At 37.4% G+C, this 19780-nt stretch overlaps 1 long non-coding RNA gene across 1 annotated transcript; it reads right to left on the bottom strand.

Annotated features, from left to right (window-relative positions):
- Positions 1-79: 79 nt before the first annotated feature.
- LOC120438281 lies at positions 80-19561 on the bottom strand. Its single transcript, XR_005611766.1, has 3 exons — positions 19502-19561; positions 547-644; positions 80-139 (listed from the first exon to the last, which is right to left on the bottom strand). It is a non-coding gene; the product is annotated as an uncharacterized LOC120438281 (long non-coding RNA).
- Between the last annotated feature and the right edge of the window lie 219 nt (positions 19562-19780).

Genomic DNA, 19780 nt, shown 5'->3' with positions numbered 1-19780 from the left:
GGATGACTTGGTGTTTTTTTAAACTTCCAGTCCGGGTAAAATCCTTCCCACACTCATCACAGCTGTAGGTTTTCTCTCCCTTTCTTCTGTGACGTTTGTCCGCCTCCTGAGAGCGCTGACTTCTCGCTCCATGTTGGTCCTGCAGTGACAGAGATACAAACAGAGGCAGTGAGTGAAATGCAGTCATGGAACAAACTGAAACTCCCTCCATCAGTGGAATCAAACATGTCAACAAACACATTGTAGGTGTGTTTACTGCCACCAGAAGGTGGTGGATCACATTACAATGATGTGCTACAATGAGAGTTGTAATGAAAATTACATTATTGAAGAAATAACTGATGATATTGTTGTTTCAATGTGTGCTCATAAAATATGATCTTTGTATTTTCTTCTAACTTCAGTGGTTTCTGGTTGTGAATGTAGATTCTGTATATATGGATGAGCCCAGGATGCAAAAGATAAAGCTGCTGTTAACGTGTTTTTAAAAACCATCCAGCTGTGCACACAGTTTCAATAACATTGCAACTGTGATATTTTTCTCACCTTTTGTGTTGAAGTCATTGTTTCCTCTGTAGTGGCTGAGCTGAGTCCAAATGGTTGAAATTGTTCCTCTGTTGCTCCACCAGACTCCTGTTACTCAGCTGGGACACACACACAAAAATACACACACACACACACACACACACACATTGTCAAGAGATATATTCTTAAACACTTCTTCAGCTTCGAATCAGAGAGGAGAAACACAGTTTTACTTGCATGCAAGGGCAGCCACAGAGCACTCGCACTGGAGTGAGATCTCAGGGACTCGCGCTCTGCCACTGCCCTGGTCTTTATTTATACATCAGTAGGTGTTTGTTCCTTACATTGGAATGTGGATGTGTGTGTGTGTGTGTGTGTGTGTGTGTGTGAGGTCAGAGTGTGACCCCATAAAGACTTCCCTAAACCTGCTGGTCTGGAAGTCCAGCAGTTCATCTAAACAAAAAGCACTTAGACTAAATGTGCAAAGCTGGTAGAGACATACCCTAAAAGACTGGCAGCTGTAATTGCAGCAAAAGCTGGTTCTACAAAGTATTGACTCAGGGGGCTGAATAATTACGCACACCCCACTTTTCAGTTATTTATTTGTAAAAAATGTTTGGAATCATGTATGATTTTCGTTCCACTTCTCACGTGTACACCACTTTGTGTTGGTCTTTCACGTGGAATTCCAATAAAACTGATTCATGTTTGTGGCTGTAATGTGACAAAATGTGGAAAAGTTCAAGGGGGCCGAATACTTTTGCAAGCCACTGTATATATACATACACACATACATACACACATTATATATATATACACACATTATATATATATACATACATATATATATACACACACATACATACACACACACATATACATATATATATATATATATATATATATATATATATATATATATATATATATATATATATATATATATATATATATATATATATATATATATATATATATATATATATATATATATATATATATATATATATATATATATATATATACATATATATATATATATATATATACATATATATATATATATATATATATATACATACATATATATATATACATATATATATACATACATATATACACATACATATATATATATATATATATATATATATATATATATATATATATATATATATATATATATATATATATATATATATATATATATATATATATATATATATATATATATATACATATATATATATATACATATATATATATATATATACATATATATATATATATATATATATATATATATATATATATATATATATATATATATATATATATATATATTCAAGCTCGGGTCCTCTACCAGAGGCCTGGGAGCTTGAGGGTCCCTGCGCAGTATCTTAGCTGTTCCCAGGACTGCGCTCTTCTGGACAGAGATCTCCGATGTTGTTCCCGGGATCTGCTGGAGCCACTCGCCTAGCTTGGGAGTCACCGCACCTAGTGCTCCGATTACCACGGGGACCACAGTTACCTTCACCCTCCACATCCTCTCGAGCTCTTCTCTGAGCCCTTGGTATTTCTCCAGCTTCTCGTGTTCCTTCTTCCTGATATTGCTGTCATTCGAACCGCTACATCGATCACTACAGCCGTCTTCTTCTGTTTGTCTACCACCACTATGTCCGGTTGGTTTGCCACCACCATTTTGTCCGTCTGTATCTGGAAGTCCCACAGGATCTTAGCTCGGTCATTCTCCATCACCCTTGGGGTGTCTCCCATTTTGACCTTGGGACTTCCAGGTTATACTCGGCACAGATGTTCCTGTACACTATGCCGGCCACTTGGTTATGGCGTTCCATGTATGCCTTGCCTGCTAGCATCTTGCACCCTGCTGTTATGTGCTGGATTGTCTCTGGGGCATCTTTACACAGCCTGCACCTGGGGTCTTGCCTGGTGTGATAGACCCCAGCCTCTATGGATCTTGTACTCAGAGCTTGTTCTTGTGCTGCCATGATTAGTGCCTCTGTGCTGTCTTTCAGTCCAGCTTTGTCCAGCCACTGGTAGGATTTCTGGATATCAGCCACCTCCTCTATCTGCCGGTGGTACATACCGTGCAGGGCCTGTCCTTCCATGATGGTTCCTCGCCTTCCTCCTCTTTCTTGGGTTTCTGCTGCCTGAGGTATTCACTGAGCACACTGTCAGTTGGGGCCATCTTCGTGATGTATTCGTGGATGTTTCTTGTCTCATCCTGGACTGTGGTGCTGACACTCACCAGTCCCCGCCCCCTTCCTTCCGCTTAGCGTACAACCTCAGGGTGCTGGACTTGGGGTGAAACCCTCCATGCATGGTAAGGAGCTTTCTTGTCTTGATGTCAGTGGCTTCTATCTCCTCCTTTGGCCAGCCTATTACCCCAGCAGGGTACCTGATCACGGGCAGGGCGTGGGTGTTGATTGCCCGGATCTTGTTCTTACCGTTCAGCTGACTCCTCAGGACTTGCCTGACCCTCTGCAGGTACTTGGTGGTTGCAGCTTTCCTAGCGGCCTCTTCATGGTTCCCATTCGCCTGTGGGATCCCCAGGTACTTGTAACTGTCCTCTATGTCTGCAATGTTGCCTTCTGGTAGTTCAATCCCCTCAGTTCTGACTACCTTCCCTCTCTTTGTTACCATCCGACTACACTTCTCCAGTCCGAATGACATTCCAATGTCATTGCTGTATAGCCTGGTAGTGTGTATCAGTGAATCGATGTCTCGTTCACTCTTGGCATACAGCTTGATGTCATCCATGTACAGGAGGTGGCTGACAACTGCTCCATTCTGTAGCCGGTATGCGTAGCCAGTCTTGTTAATGATCTCACTGAGGGGGTTCAGGCCTATGCAGAACAGCAGTGGGGACAGAGCATCTCCTTGGTAGATCCCGCACTTGATGGTGACTTGTGCTATGGGCTTGGAGTTGGCCTCTAGTGTTGTGTGCCACATTCCCATTGAGTTCCTGATGAAGGCTCTTAGGGTCCTGTTGATCTTGTACAATTCTAGGCATTCCAGTATCCAGCTGTGGGGCATTGAGTCATATATATATATATATATATATATATATATATATATATATATATATATAGCCAGCCTTCGCCGCGTCGCGGTGACGTAATCGGCCTTAAAATGCCGCCTTTAAGGCTGCAGACCCTGAATTGGGATACAGCCTATTTTTCTGTATGTATTCTTACCCTCTAATAGTGATGGCCAAATGAAGCTTTCTGAAGCACTGAAGCTTGTATTGAAAAACGGTTCATTACTCGAAGCTTTTCAACACAGTCCTCTCTGGTGACATCTTGTGGCCAAAAATATGAAGAGCAGCTTGAATCCACAAAATAAAACCAACTGCTTCATGATTGCCCACTCTACAGAGTGGAATTCTGTCTGATATTGGGCTGCTGTTGTGTTGCTTTGAACGTGTATTTTTTGGTGTTAAAAAATGTGGTTTATTTGTTTAATAAATAATTTTGACCAGTAAACCTTCCAATAATTGAAAAATACCACGTTACATAAAACATACATATAATAATGCACATTATGGAGTATGCTTCTGCTCTGAGGTCCTGCCTCCATGTACTTATGCAATTAATTGCTAGACGGGTATATTTATAAATAATATTATATTAGGGAAATTTTCCTATACATATTTTTGGCCTGGGGGCAGAATTGATTGTGAAATGGAAAGGGAAAATGCTTATGAACTTGCAAATTAAAAACATGATGCATTTAAGGTAACCCTTTTTCATTTTTATTTAAGAAGAGAATTTGTTCCACTGTGCGATGGCCGAACCTGTTCCTTTTCGTGGAGATAATTTCTCCTGCCTTAAGGAAAATCCCTTCACATGGCACAGAGGAGGCTGGAGTGCAGAAAAACTGGTAGAGATGCAGTTATGGCTCCACAAACTATCAGCTAAAGAGAATAAATAAATTAAATTGCTGCACATTTTCTGGACTAACATTTTAAGATTATTTAAAACATAAAATATATCTTTTTATAAAATTAATTGTTACGAGTCAAATGGAAGTCTTTCTAAAGTTATTTAATGATATTTATATTATGAAAAGCAGATTTTTGACATTTTAAGTTTTTCCCGTTGTCAGATAAAATAAACACATACAAAACAAAAGCAAACGGCCAGAACACAAAGCTGGAAAACCCACCCGACTGACCAGAATCAACTCAAAATTCTCCCACACAACAGAACCTCCTCTATTCCGCGCTGGCTCCAAATCTCTCAGTAGAAATATCAGTGGTTCGCTATCTGTCACCATCAAAACACATCAAATCCCGCGAATGATTCACCTGCTTATAAACCAGTGAATCAGATACCGAATCAGCTAGGTTCTAAATGAAGCTTCGGACGTCACTGATCACGTGACTCTGGCCAAACGAATCAAGCTTCGACACAGTGCTTCTGAAGCAGTGGCCGTTTCTCAATTCTCAAGTACGCGAGTACGTACTCGCGTTCTCAGTGAGTACGTACGATGTGCCGGGAGTCCGCTGTTGAGTTTTGGACGAAATGCATTCTGGGATATTTAGCTGTACCAAGTCCACACCGATGCATGCTCGATTAAACGGGCGGAGCGAGAACACATTTTTCGTGTTCTCGGCTTGATGCGTACTTCGAATTGGAACAGTACGTCATCAGTCGGAGACCGATGACGTATCACGAGTACACGATGTGGAATTACAGGGATTATTTTACATAACCATCATCTTATCATTGCATTAATTATCATTTCATCAAAGTGTTTATTGAAGCTGCTGGCATTATGTTATAATTTATATTATAGGGGTTATCCTAATCAAATATTAACATGTTTATTACAGGTGCAGTTATAACTACTTTAAAATGATTGAGTTATATATATATATATATCATAACTCATATGCTGAGTATATTGGTAGAGTAAAATAGTAGCTGAGCAAAGGCCTGAATGTATTCAGCTTCTTGTGGTATTTGAGTTTGCTTAGTTACAGGTGACGGAAGGATGTCCAGTCCATGGTGACCTCAAAGGCCTTAGATCATCACCATATTCTTAAGAGTATGCCACAAGGAGGAACCTCTGTGTTTGCATTTAATTCTTAAAATACATGAATGTTCTGTACATGCAAATTATGTGCTTGTAAACGCAAGAAGGGCGTTACAATACCCTGATGTTATAAAAGCAATCTAGAGTGTATTTTGGGCAGAGATGTACAACTGTTTTGCAGTTTGCACCTCTCCACGCTGCGTGCATTCATTAAAATCAATTGTTTGAACGGCCTTTTCTGGACTATCATTGTTTTACTCTCATCCTCAATTTCGAACCCGTAACATTTGGTGCATTGGCCGGTTGAGGGAGAAAAGTTGGAGGTTGAGACTGAGAGGGTCCAAGGTGCTCAAACAGGCAGACACGAGTCAGTGGTCGAAGTGAGTGGACATAAGCCGGCTTATTCAAAGGTAAGGCACTACCTGTTGAATTATTTCCAAACAGTGCTGAATTGGGTCTGACAAAATTGAAAGTCTACTCACTGAAAATTACTGGTAAAAGTCTGTTTTGATTTTGGTGAAAATCTCATGAGAATTGAAGTTGAAGTAATGATAATATAAGGTTAAGTGACAGTACTGATTAAAGGAAATGCAGTTGGACTGCTAAGGAAAGAGAAGTTAAAGTAGTTGGACTACTGAATTTAGAGAATAGGTCATTTGATATCTGTATATGGTTATACAGTTATAATTGAATATAAAGCTGGGCTTGGACATCGATACAGTCGGTTTTGTGGTCTCGTGGGATGTCTTTAAAATACATATAAATTATTCTAGAACGGAACTGTGGGAAGTTCTAAGAAAGTGCAGTGTTCGGAGGTGACGCTCCAAATTTCCTGAGGACGCTCAGGATTTTCCGTTGACGGGATAGTCCGATTGGCAATCGTGGACAACTGGGGACGGTCCAAAATAGCTACTGATTGGATCAGTTGACCGTTTGGAACGGTGTTTGCACTTTGTTTGGGTAATAAAGGTTGGACCTTGGGCGTTGGACGCTTTTAAATTGACTTAGGAACTTTAGCAATTAGACCAGACATAGGTTGGACCTGATACTGGGTCATTGATTATCAAAAACTTGGAGTTTGTCCCTTGGAGGGTTAATTCAAATTTTGTCTAAATTATGTAGGTTGTGCAATTTAAGGCCTTGTAAATACTATTTAATTTATCAGACGTCTCTATGTTATAATTTCTTTGTTTGTGTATAGGCTTTGCCTGTCACAGGCACTGCAGCCGGCTGGTTATTTTGAGAGTGTGTCTGTGTTTATGTAAATTAGATGCCTGCGACTTATTTAGACTGACATTTCCTGTTTACTAATGAGTAACTAATGACTGACTGCAGAGACTGGGTTAAGGACGACTTATATTGGTGTTTTAAGGGAAGAATTGCTTTTATTTCTACTTTGTTGGCATTACGGTTGTTAAATCGATGACTACTTTATAATACATGTCTGTCTCATTTTGCATGTGTGCGAGTGGCTTTCAAATGTAGTTTTGTAATGTAACCTGTACACTCCATGGAGGAAACAGACCATGGAGTTTTGGAAGAAGATAGCAGAGATATGACTGGCTTTACGTTTAGTCTTGTGTTGACTCCAATAACGGATGGTCAGACAGGGCTGGTTGAAACAGAGGTGCGTGTTTGCTGTGAAATAGGGGCCACTGACCATGACTCAAAACACAAAGGCTGTGAGATTAAAATTACTGTGAGTAACGGTTTGACTTTTGATTAGGGAAATAATATGCTTACTTTTGGGTCTATGAAGATATTTGACCTTCAGTGATGTTATGAGAGGTTTCAGTTTTCTTTTTCTTTTTCTTTTGACTTGCTCTTTCTGATCATGGAAGGCATGTCCAAAATACTTGTATGAAAGCGTATTTTGTGTGATTTTAACTGTGTGAATGCTGTCAGTATTTGATTTGAGTGACTGGGTGATTTGTCTGAGTAAGTGAAAAGGGAAGTCTGAGAGAGAGAAAGGCAGTGCGTGTGAGACGATTTATGGCGTCTGAAAGAGGTTAGAGCATTTAAAAGGTGTGTATGGAATAAAGGAGTGTGAAATATATTTCTTGTGTGATGAAAAGTAGGATGTGCTAAAGTTTGAAAGTGTTTTAATTCAAGAAAACAAAAACAAAGGAGTTAGATTAGTTTGAGGAACAGGAAATATTGCTCTATGTACCGGGGCTGCAGCGACAGGAAATAGTGAACAGGAACTGTGCATGCCCATATATGGGAACTGAGTGTGTACAGAAAGAACACAGAGAGAGAGATTTAACTCTAGGCACATGAAGCAAATGAAGCCTTTAAGAAAAAATGAATATAATACTAATTATATGGTTTAGTGTGTCAATACAGGTGGGCGTCTTTCAACTTTGCAACCTTGAGTTCAGCAGCAGAAAAGTAGATTAAAAGAATTGGGAGAATAAGCCAGTTTTGGCTCGAAATTGTGTGGCTGGATCTCTCACTTTGTCCCTGAAGCGGAGAAGAAGTTCAAAGGACAGTTAATCGCCTGATGAAGACCGATAGAACATCGTGGACTTGAATACAGCAGGCAAACGACAGTGCCACTGATCCAGTAACACTGATGACGACTGACGACCAGCAGCAGCATGTAAGTGTAATGTAACATGTACTGTGAAAATACAGGCTGGGCAGTTGAACAGTGGGATAAAGAATTGTGGAAGAGCACTGGACATTGAGTGATATTTTGCCATGCTGGGACTTAATCTGAAAGAAAGACTGTAAAGGAACAGAGAAGAAGACAGCAGCCGAGTTGAGACTGTGTTTGCTGGAGCTTTGAAGCCCGAATAGGACATTGTGCAGAGAGGACCAGTGAGAGATGAAGCTGGACGAGTTTGACTGCGAGAAGATAGGAGATGATTGGATTGAAAATTGAAACCTGAACTCATGAATTGTTTAGGGATGTCCACCATAGCATAACAAAGAGGTAAACATTAGAAAAGGTAAGAATAATGAAAGAAATAATTGTTATTACCTTAATGAATAGAAAACACACATACAAATTGTTACATGTAAGATTATTTTTGAAATGAATCAGAAGTGAGATAGTTTGAATCTAGAGCTCAGTGAAAAGATGCATAAATTAAATATGAATACATGAAAATGCAATGAATACATAAGGATGCAATGAAGAAGCAGCTTACATTCAATTAACATAAAACGCAAGGAAGAACACGCTTACATACATGGCATAATTGGTATTTTTGACTAGAAAAAGAAGTGGGTCGTTTAGGCGTCCGTGATAATAATGAAAATGTCTTAGTTTGTTATTTTCAGGAGTAAAGCAGACCCAGGCCAATTCTCCAGATGCAGGAGTCTGAAGAAATTACAGGTTAACATGAATGGATATGTTAAGGCAAGTTTCTGGTTGAATTGTTTACAGTGTCCAGGAACCTGAGAGCAAGCCCTAACTGCTGGCGGAAGGCCAGGAGGGCTGTGATTTAAGGTGGGAAATTAAAGTTGGGGTTAGTGATTCGGGGACGGAGAAACTGACTCTTTAACTGGAGAATGGGAAAGTGTCTGTGAGACTGTGAAGCCATATATGCAAAATAGCACACACAAACATACGCAATGAAGATCGGCTTGCTACTTGTATGAGTGATAGAATGGTGTGAATGTTTAATAAAGTGATTAAAGTGTTTATAAGAGTGACTCAGGAGTGCTCTTGCACTGATTGATCAGAGTAAGTGATTAGTATAGAAAGAAAATGAAAATAATCGAATAATGTGATAAAGTTTAAACATGTATTTATTTTGCCAAGTTAAATTGTTGAGATATGGCTGAGTATGGAAAAAGTTTGAGAGCTCGTGTGAATGTGGACAGAGGAGCTTCCTGTGTGTGTGTGATTGAGGCCTTAAAGGAGGGTAGATTGTTCAGAGGTGCAAATTTGATTAGGAGGTGTATAAATTAGTGTTGACATATTGTGAGAACGTGCTTATATGTTAAGGTTGAATGTGAGTTTGGTAAAGTGCTTAAAGGGGGATCTCGTGTACAAAACGGTGTAGCTTTTTTACGTTTTGGGTGTGTTCTATGGGTGAAATTTAAGATTGTTGAAGATTTTTGAGGTTGTTGTTTTATTTTTAATAGAGGGAGTTTTGATAAACATGGACATGTCTAAAAGGGCCCATAGTTTTTATAACAGTGCACTTATAAAGAAAAACCTGTCAGGTGATTTTGTTTTGTACTTTGATGAGCTAATACTCAGCTCTCTTTTTTCTCATTTTTGTTGTAAGCAGGCCTGCAAAAGAGTGGATAACAGCGCTGACAAAGTAAAAGGATTGCCGCGAGCCAATCCAGTCTAAAAGCAGAAAGAACTATTTTCTTAAAAACAAAGTAAAACAAATAAATGAGTTGATGTTGCTGAGAGTGAAGACTGAATATTTGCGAGATAGTCTCCACTGTCAGCAATACCTGATGTTAATGCATGTGAGTGAATGTGTGTAAATGGATGGTGACTGGACGGACCAGGCAGACCATAGGTTGGACCGACTGGACACTGACAAAAGACTGGACTAAGGTTGGACACATGACTGATAATTGTTCTGTTTTAACTTTTCTGTTATAATACAGGTTGGATCATAAGTGGATAAACTGAGTATAAAAGGTGATGTTCTGGTTAACACACAGGTTTTTGTTTCTAGGACGTTTCAAGGATGCAGGCTGTGGATGGAGCCAAGAAAAGATTTGACATGATGATTAATTTGATTTCATTCCTTAAATACAGGTTTGAAGCTCCGGAGCATTTATACATAATATGATAGGACTAAACTTTTCTTTTAATTCCCTAACCTGAGTGAAGGATTTTGAGTTTGTAACACATGAGATGTGTCACAAAAAGGGGGGTGTTAATATATGCGATTAGCTACATGAAATGTGTTCTTTTAGGGTTACTAGGCAAATGTCTACGTGACCTTTGCCTAATAACCTTTGTGATGATAAACTTGTTTACCGACTTGCTCTCTTGTAGAACAGACAGACTTAGAAAAGGGGAACCTCAGCTCTGAGTTTGAGAATAACTCTGTTAAGTTGACAGGAAACACGTCGAGACAGCAATATAGGGCAAATATGTTTGAGCTTGTAATTAAATGTGGGGCTTGAAAAGAGGAAGCAAATTTGGTACAGGACGTACTTGAGATGATCAGACGAGAGAAAGGAGAAGAACAGAGCACAAATACACCGAGTTGTTTATATTACAAAGAAGATCAAAAGCTTGTTAGACACAGGTTATAATGGAAGCATAAAAGGGATGAGAGGAACTTTACATAACATAGAAATCCTGCAACAATTAAGAAATTGCCCAAACACAGTGTTCAGACCGGATATGCGCTACCCGTTAAAGGGGCGAAGAAATCAGGCCTAAGTTTGAAAAATGAAATGGGTTAACTCGATAGAGGATGTTTCCAAAGGTAGAGAAAATAATGTAGGACCTTTTACCAGGAGAAAGCTAATTGTATCTTTTACACTTTACAGTGTGCATTGAGGGAAGTCAGGAATAGTTTAAATTAGGATTGAAAAAAAATTAAACTAGGTGAAAAGGGGGTGTAGCAAGTAGATTTAGGGCAGTTCACAGCCTGGCGTAAACGCAAGGTGCTGTCACACAGCTTAAGTTATTTGGTTGATTTATTTTATGACAAAATAATAAGGAAATATTAAAATATACAACACGTTGAGAAGATCTCTTATGTTATATTTTAGTGTTTAACATGGAAGATGCCTCTCTGGAGCTTCTCTCCTGATGCTACTCCACCAAAAAGAAGTTCATTTATAGAGACTATGTCAGCTCCCAAACAGACAACAACAAACCAAGATTAGCAATAAACAATCTAAACATAAATAATAACAAATGAAGAACAATACAGAATCCAAATCTGAACCAAAGAACAAAATAGTGAAATGTGGATTATTGGGTTTTTCTCTGTATATATGAAGTATTTGTAATGTGTATCTGCTAATGAAGGCTTGTAGAGGCCAGTTTATACTCACAAACGAGTGCTCGGCCAGACTGAAAAACAGGAAGCTTTAGTGCACAAGGCATATTAATAAATATAGACACAAAAGAGGAACTCCCCATATAAACAACGTTCAAAAATGTGTGAAGTATAAAGTACCGAAATAACACTATATAAGTCACAGTTGATGATTCTAATGTTAGAGAGCTCTTGCAACTGGCGTCTGAGCTGTGCAGAGGTCTCTCTTAAGACAGGTACTTATGTAGGTTAGCATGAGGTTGAGTTAATTTTATACACAATGCATAACTGTGCTTGTTTAGAGTTGATGTTCTATCCAAGAGGGTTTTAAGCTTCACTGGTGAGAGTGTCCAGGTGATACATGTTGAGGGAAGATGAGAACATAGCAGGTGAATTGCATGCGGCGCTTACAAACACACATGATTTAAATATAGGCCAGGCCAAAGGCCTGGACTTGATGCAGCTTTCAACTTTACAGCTCCTAACTTGTAGGAATGGCGGAGTGTAATGAATGAATGCAAAACATGCTTACAGACACAATCATAACAGGGGTTTATTTTACAGGGTAAAGGTGGACCACAGGTTGCTTTGTTTCTGCTTAGCAACTACTGAGGTAAATGGTGTTAAAGATAAATATGCAATAAGTGAACAGGAAATGTGTGAGGGTGAGCCGGGTGAAACAAAATGTTGCAGATAATGGAAACTTGTCTAACGGGCATTAACAGTAACCTTGGCATGTTATGTATATGCTTGAGGCCAAAAGAGGCGTAAATCCAGATAGAAAACTTTGAAGTGTGCTTTTTAGCGGAGATTTAGGCTGACATGGGGATGGTGTGCATTTTACTTGGGTTGTGTTTAATAAGACTAAAAGCGTTGCTCACACACATAAAGAGTATTGAGATTAAATAAAGTTAATATAATGGATAGAGCCCAGAACAGGAAAATACATAAGTAAAATCAAATGTAATGTTTGATTTCACTTTTATTGGGAAACAATCAGGCTAGAAATGTGAGTAACCTATGTTTAAACTGTGAAAACACTCTCCACATACATTAAAACTGTGCAACTCTGAGTGGGCCATGCAATCAAGCAACTGTTACATATCTGTATTAAACTAGCCAACATAGACTCACCACAAATGATGTTGCCCTGCAGCGGGGGCAGAAAATCATTTGCAAACCAGGGATCTTATGTTGATTATCATATTCTTACTTATGTACACACACACACAGAAGGGAAAAATTTCAAAACAAAGCAAAAAACAACTTCGCTTAACCTGTCAAGCACAGGAGTAAAATAAAAATCTTTTTGGGCTTTGTTAAAATTTCTTTAGTAAAAGTGTAAAAGGCCAAACCTAGGAAGTTCGGCAAACAGGAAAGTTCCTTGAGGATCAGGAGTTAATTGTCAGGAAACATTCTTCACTTTAACGCCTTTTTTCTGAAAAACCACTGACTCATAGATGCAGATAGACATACAAGTGCACATACATCCAGATGTGCATTTAGACATTAAAAGTGTAGAGGCATGTACACACAGATTGGCAAACCGGTACAGAGTCTAACTGAAGAGCTTAACAAAGTAGACGTGGCAGTAGGGTTTGTGATTTTGCCTGATATGATATTGTGAACCAACTTTGAATAATGACAGGAACCTGAGATGAACACAGTAAGTTAGTAAGGTGTAGCAGAGAAAGGTTGTTTGTTTTCTATCCCTTACAGGAGAAGATTTCCACTAGAGAGGACCCAGAAAAGGAGCGGAGATTACCTAAGCATGAAGTGTTTTCAAGTGGGGGCTGGTGTTTTATTGCTGGACCACCTAGAGGACATGAGGTTGTTGTCGGATTTGCTGAGTCAGGGGCGGCTAGAGAGGGTCAGAGCGAAGGTAGTGGACCTGGGAATGGTGTAGTGACGTCTTTGGAAGACGTCAAAAGGGGAATTGTGGAATTACAGGGATTATTTTACATAACCATCATCTTATCATTGCATTAATTATCATTTCATCATCAAGTGTTTATTGAAGCTGCTGGCATTATGTTATAATTTATATTATAGGGGTTATCCTAATCAAATATTAACATGTTTATTACAGGTGCAGTTACAACTACTTTAAAATGATTGAGTTATATATATATATATATCATAACTCATATGCTGAGTATATTGGTAGAGTAAAATAGTAGCTGAGCAAAGGCCTGAATGTATTCAGCTTCTTGTGGTATTTGAGTTTGCTTAGTTACAGGTGACGGAAGGATGTCCAGTCCATGGTGACCTCAAAGGCCTTAGATCATCACCATATTCTTAAGAGTATGCCACAAGGAGGAACCTCTGTGTTTGCATTTAATTCTTAAAATACATGAATGTTCTGTACATGCAAATTATGTGCTTGTAAACGCAAGAAGGGGCGTTACAATACCCTGATGTTATAAAAGCAATCTAGAGTGTATTTTGGGCAGAGATGTACAACTGTTTTGCAGTTTGCACCTCTCCACGCTGCGTGCATTCATTAAAATCAATTGTTTGAACGGCCTTTTCTGGACTATCATTGTTTTACTCTCATCCTCAATTTCGAACCCGTAACAACGAGAACGCAAGTACGCACAAGTACGCATATTGAGAAACGCCCAGTGTGTTGATTTTTTTGACACACGCATCGGAGCTTCAGCTTCAAGCTTTTTTTTTTTTTTTTTCCAAAACCTTTATTTAAACATCAGTACAATACAAAATGGAATTAAACAGTACCACAATAATGGTGTTGTACTTACAAAAGAATTGTATACCATAGACAAACAAATACAAGAACAGTATTCAGAACCAACAATATACATATGCTAGGGGGAAAGTAACTGATCAAGCCAAAGAATAAAGTGATTGAAAGATCTTGATTTTTTCACAAACACCAATAGTTTTTATAGCTTTTGGGTTAGTGGAGTTCTTAATTGAATTAAGATACTGTACAAGTTCAAAGGAGAATACATAAAAAGAGGGATGTCTTCCTAAATATTTGGACTTGTGAATATGAAATTTAGCCATTAAAATTAACAAGTTAATCATATATCTATTATCAAAGTTGAATTAGGGCTGTTCGATATAACGATATATATCGGATGACAATATAAAAACGTCTATCGTTTCATTTTACTCTATCGTTTGTTTCGTGGTGTCGCAAAATAAACTGTTTACGGCAATATTTTTTCATTATTTTGATGGTCACTGTAGTGGCTATATTAATTTCCTAAAGTTCACTCTTTCTCTTATATTTAATATAACCACACTACAGAAGGACAAGCGCTTGTTTTTATGCGTTGTCGTTAGCAACAACGACGGTAAAACCACCTCGTGTCCGCTTGTTTATTTTCCACATAAACCTTTCACAATAAAGCTCAAGATCCTGTTGAGACTTTTCAAAATAAACTGAATCACGTGAAAGATGCAGAGTATTTACGGACGAGAAGCAAAAAAGAGCCGTCAGGTGCTAAAAAATAAACCTTAGACTCAAACATTAGAACAGGCTTTTCCCCGCAGCACGCTGTGTAATAAATACTCACAAAGAAAAGGGCGGCCGTATCGTAAAATGTATCGTTTCATGCATCACTTAAAACACTCGACTCCAGGTACTCGACGCCCAGCTGGAAACTCTTCACGCAAGACGAGCTGCCCGACATTCACAGAATTTACAGAAAATGTTACATTTTTGTGATTTATATCGTTATCGGACGATAGATGTCTTAATATCGGGATATGAGATTTTGGTCATATCGCACAGCCCTAAGTTGAATTGTCTTTGGTTTTTGTGTAGACCAAATAAAACATATTTCCAAAACAGTACAAATCCTTTAAATACATTTTCTGAGATAAAAACACATAAACTCTGCCAAAAATCTTGTACAAGGTTACAAAACCAAAAAAGATGTATAGTAGATTCCTTGGAAGTTTTACAAAAGCTACAGCTTGTATCAATGTCTAAACTGAATTTGCTTTGAAGATAATCTTTAGAAGGATAAATTCTGTGTATTAATTTATAAGAAATTTCTTTAATTTTGTTGGTAATTAAAAACTGATTAGGGAGTCTCCAAACTTCGTTCCACATAATACCATTTGACAGCCGGTTCCAGAAAAAAATTACATATGGTACTGTGGTTATACTACTCTGAAATAAAGCTCTGATCGATTTATTGTTGTTTTTAGATTGCTTAGAAAAGCAAATCTTGCCAACAAAAGTTTGTATGGGAGATGCCAACGGCCTGTGGAATGAAGTGATATTAGGTTGATTCTTAAACAGCATACAAACCCCTGATGGTATTGATCCAAGTACTTTTGTATAATCATGACGATTTATAGCTAAATTGAAATGTAAACAAAATTCTTCATAGGAGAAAAGCGTACCATTCAAATCAAATAATTGGCTGACTAAAACAATGTTATTCCTAAACCAACTATCTAAGAAGAGAGATTTTCTTTTAAATAAAATATCCTTGTTATTCCAGATATAATAACTGTGTGGACTACAGTTATGCTTGTAAATGAGAGTCCATGCTAAAAAAGCTTGACGATGAAAAGCGGAGATTTTTAAAGGGATTTTATCAATATCAAAATTACAAGTAAGGAAAAATTCAGTGCCACCTAACTTAGAAAACATAAACACAGGTATAGTATTCCAAATGGAAGTAGGCTTAGTAATTAGATTCTTTAACCAATTTATTTTGAATGTGTTATTTAAAGTGTTAAAATCTAACACATTAAGTCCTCCATAGTGTGTCCTATTTTTCCAGATAAAGTTGAAAAGTAATTTATCAACCTCTTTTATGAGTTTATTATCAAGGTGCAATGCCAATGTAGCGTATGTAAGACGAGAGATGCCTTCTGCTTTAGTTATTAATACTCTGCCTTTTAACGACAAATCTCTTAAGAGCCACTGATTAAATCTGTGTTTGAGTTTCTCTAGAATAGGATAGAAATTTTGAGTGATTCTTCTTTCCTGGTTTTTGGTTATTGTGATACCCAAATAACGAACTTCTTGTTTTATTGGAATGTTACACAAAGCTGTTTTCTAACATTCTTTTATTGCCATAAGTTCACATTTAGGAATATTCAAGTACAATCCAGAAGCTTTGGAAAACATGGAGATTGTTTCAATAGCAATAAAGATTTGATATTCATCTTTTAGTGTCATCCACTAACTATGTTATGAGTAAATCTTTGCCAATTAGCGATATACCTTTTACATTGCTTGATTTTATATGGTTAGACAATAGTTGGGCAATTAACAAAAACAGGTATGGAGAAATGGGACAGCCTTGTCTTATCCCTCTTTGTATGTTAAATCTGGGTGAAGTACCATTTGTTAATTTAATACTGCTGTTACTGTTATGGTATAATGTTTTAATCGCTGTAGAGAAGTAAGAGCCAAAACCATACTTATCCAGAGCTTGAAATATAAATTCATGCTCCACCGTATCGAAGGCTTTGTAAAAGTCTAAAAATAATATGAAACCATCGCAATTTATTAGGTCAGAATAATCTAGAATATCTAAAACCAATCTGATATTGTTAGTTATATGTCTTTTGGGCATAAAGCCAGATTGTGTTTCATCAATAACTGATTCAAGAACCATCTTAAGTCTGTTAGCTATAATTAGAGCAAATACTTTATAATCATTATTTAGCAAATAATTGGTCTCCAATTATCAATCATTAATAGGTCCTTATTAGGCTTCGGAATCAACGTAATCAAACCTTGATTCATCGTAGTGGGAAGTTGTTGGTTTCCTATGCTTTCTACAAATACCTCAAGAAGAAAGGGAGATAACTCTTCAGAAAAAGTTTTATATAATTCAGCAGTAAGACCATCCGTACCTGGAGATTTATTATTTTTTAGTAGCCCAATTGCATTTTTGACTTCTTCTAATGAGATGGGTTGATCACATAATATAGGATCTTCTTGGCTGATAGATTTAACATTCAGCGATTCTAAGAGATGATCTGCAGCTTCCTGAGAAAATGTAGAGCTATAAAGTTCCTTATAGAAATGACTACAATGTTTAGAGATTAATCGGTAATCCTCTGTTATAACCCCATTTATCATTAATTTGCTAATATTATTTATGCTTGAGTGTTTCTTTTCTAAACTGAAGAAATAATGAGAATTACGCTCACCTTCTTCAAGCCATTTAGATCTTGATCTGATTAAGGCTCCTTTTGCTTTGTCTGAGTATAAACGATCTAATTTATCTTGTAATTTAGCAAGGTTCAATTTATCCTCTTCAGTTAAAGTGTCAATTTGTTTATTAGATAACTGTGTAATTTGAGAGATTATATTTTCTTCCTCTAATCTTTTGGATTTCGCATTAAGGCTGCCAGCCTTCCTTAAATATTTGCCAATTTCAAATTTTAATAATTCCCAGTTATTTCCATACGTTAAATCTTCTTGAGCTATAGACCAAAATTTTGAGATCAGATCTTTAAGATCCTTTTTCACATCGTCTTTTTGTAATAATGAGCTGTTGAGTTTCCAGTATGTAAATTTAACAACAGAAGAATTAGATAGAGAAGTTAGATTTATTTTAATATATATGGCTTTATGATCTGTTGCTGGAGAAGGTCATGCACCTACATCTATGGTATTGCTGTCAAAACTCTCCGAAACTAACCAAAAGTCTATCCTTGAATGTCTCGAGTTAGAATTGTTGCACCAAGTAAACATTTTGGACTGAGGATATTTGAATCTCCAAATGTCTATGAGTTTCAGGTGTACCATAACAGCCTTCAATGTAGTACTAATTCTGTTCGAATGTCCTGGAGGAAATTTATCTAATTCAGCATCCGTAATACAGTTAAAGTCTCCACCTAGTAATAATTTTGCATTTGGAAATTTATTTAACAAGCTAGATATTTTTTTTTCAATCGTCAAAAATAAATGATTATTTTCTAGCTTCGTGTTAAACCCATATATGTTAGTTACAATTAAGACTAAATCATTATATTTTATGACTTGGCATATGTAATGGCCTGCAGAATCAAATTCTGTATGTAAAACATCCCCATTATATCTGTTTTTTAGGATTGATACCCCTGCTGATCGTTCAGTTCCATGAGATAACCATATAGAATTTCCCCATTGAGATCGCCAAAAACTAACATCGTTAATAGTAGAATGAGATTCTTGTAAAAACACAAAGTCAGATTTAAGTTGCTTTGCATAAAGAAAAGTGGCTTTACGTTTTAAGTTGTTACGAAGACCCCTAGCATGAATAGAAACAAAAAACAAAGAACACAAATTGACAAAGAAAAGATATGTATTAAAATGTAAATTGAAGTTAAACTTTTTAACCTAACAGAGATCAGCACTAGAATATGAAAATGTTCACAGAATACAGTATATATATAAATAAACTTTAGACGCCTAATAAAAGCGTAACAAAAAAAAGTGTTATATCTATTTAACAGTAAGTTTGTTTTTTGTTAACATCGAAGAGCAAATTAAACAACCAAACATGACACCTACAGATATCAGGCACATCAATATAAAGAAAACCTTGTAAACAAACCTGAGAAGAACTGAGGGTCAGGGAATATTGAGTTTATGAGTGAATTTCAGCACCATTTACAAAGCCTCGACCTCCAACAAAGTAAGCAGATTTCCCTTCTTCACGTGCTTTCTTTAAAATGGGCCACAGCTTCACTCTGTTTTCTTTGTCCTCTCTCGTCAGGTCTTCAGTGAACCGCAGATGATTATTTTGAAGGAAAGTATTGTTCTTGGCAGAGCTTCAGCTTCAAGCGAGCCATCACTACCCCCTAGCAACCGCCATATTGTAATGTTGCAAGCAATCACAAACTCTACAGTCTGTCTAACTCCACTGTATACCAAGCAATCTATTATTTCTCAACAGAGCTAAACTCAACATAAACTGAACTCACATTAAAGTTAGCTCGGTGTTTACCTTTAGATGAGCCCACAAACCGAGAGAAACTCCGTGATGAAGCTGGAAGTCTTTCCAAACAGGAAACAGATCAGGGAGCAGAGACCATTGACTGTAGAAAACATGGACGACGCGACAGCTCCCCAAAAATGAAGCCAAAACGTCTCTATCGCCCCCTGGTGTCTGGCTGCAGAATAGGTCATAAACCCCGCCTCCTCCATGTTAGCGGATGGGACTGGGGTCAGACTAAAATAAATTTATTCTCCTCAGAGAATTTTTTTCCAAAGAATTTTTTTTCGT

The sequence above is a fragment of the Oreochromis aureus genome, linkage group 3 (assembly GCF_013358895.1).
Source record: "Oreochromis aureus strain Israel breed Guangdong linkage group 3, ZZ_aureus, whole genome shotgun sequence".
Taxonomy (NCBI): domain Eukaryota; kingdom Metazoa; phylum Chordata; class Actinopteri; order Cichliformes; family Cichlidae; genus Oreochromis; species Oreochromis aureus.
This window is presented reverse-complemented; position numbering and strand designations above follow the sequence as displayed.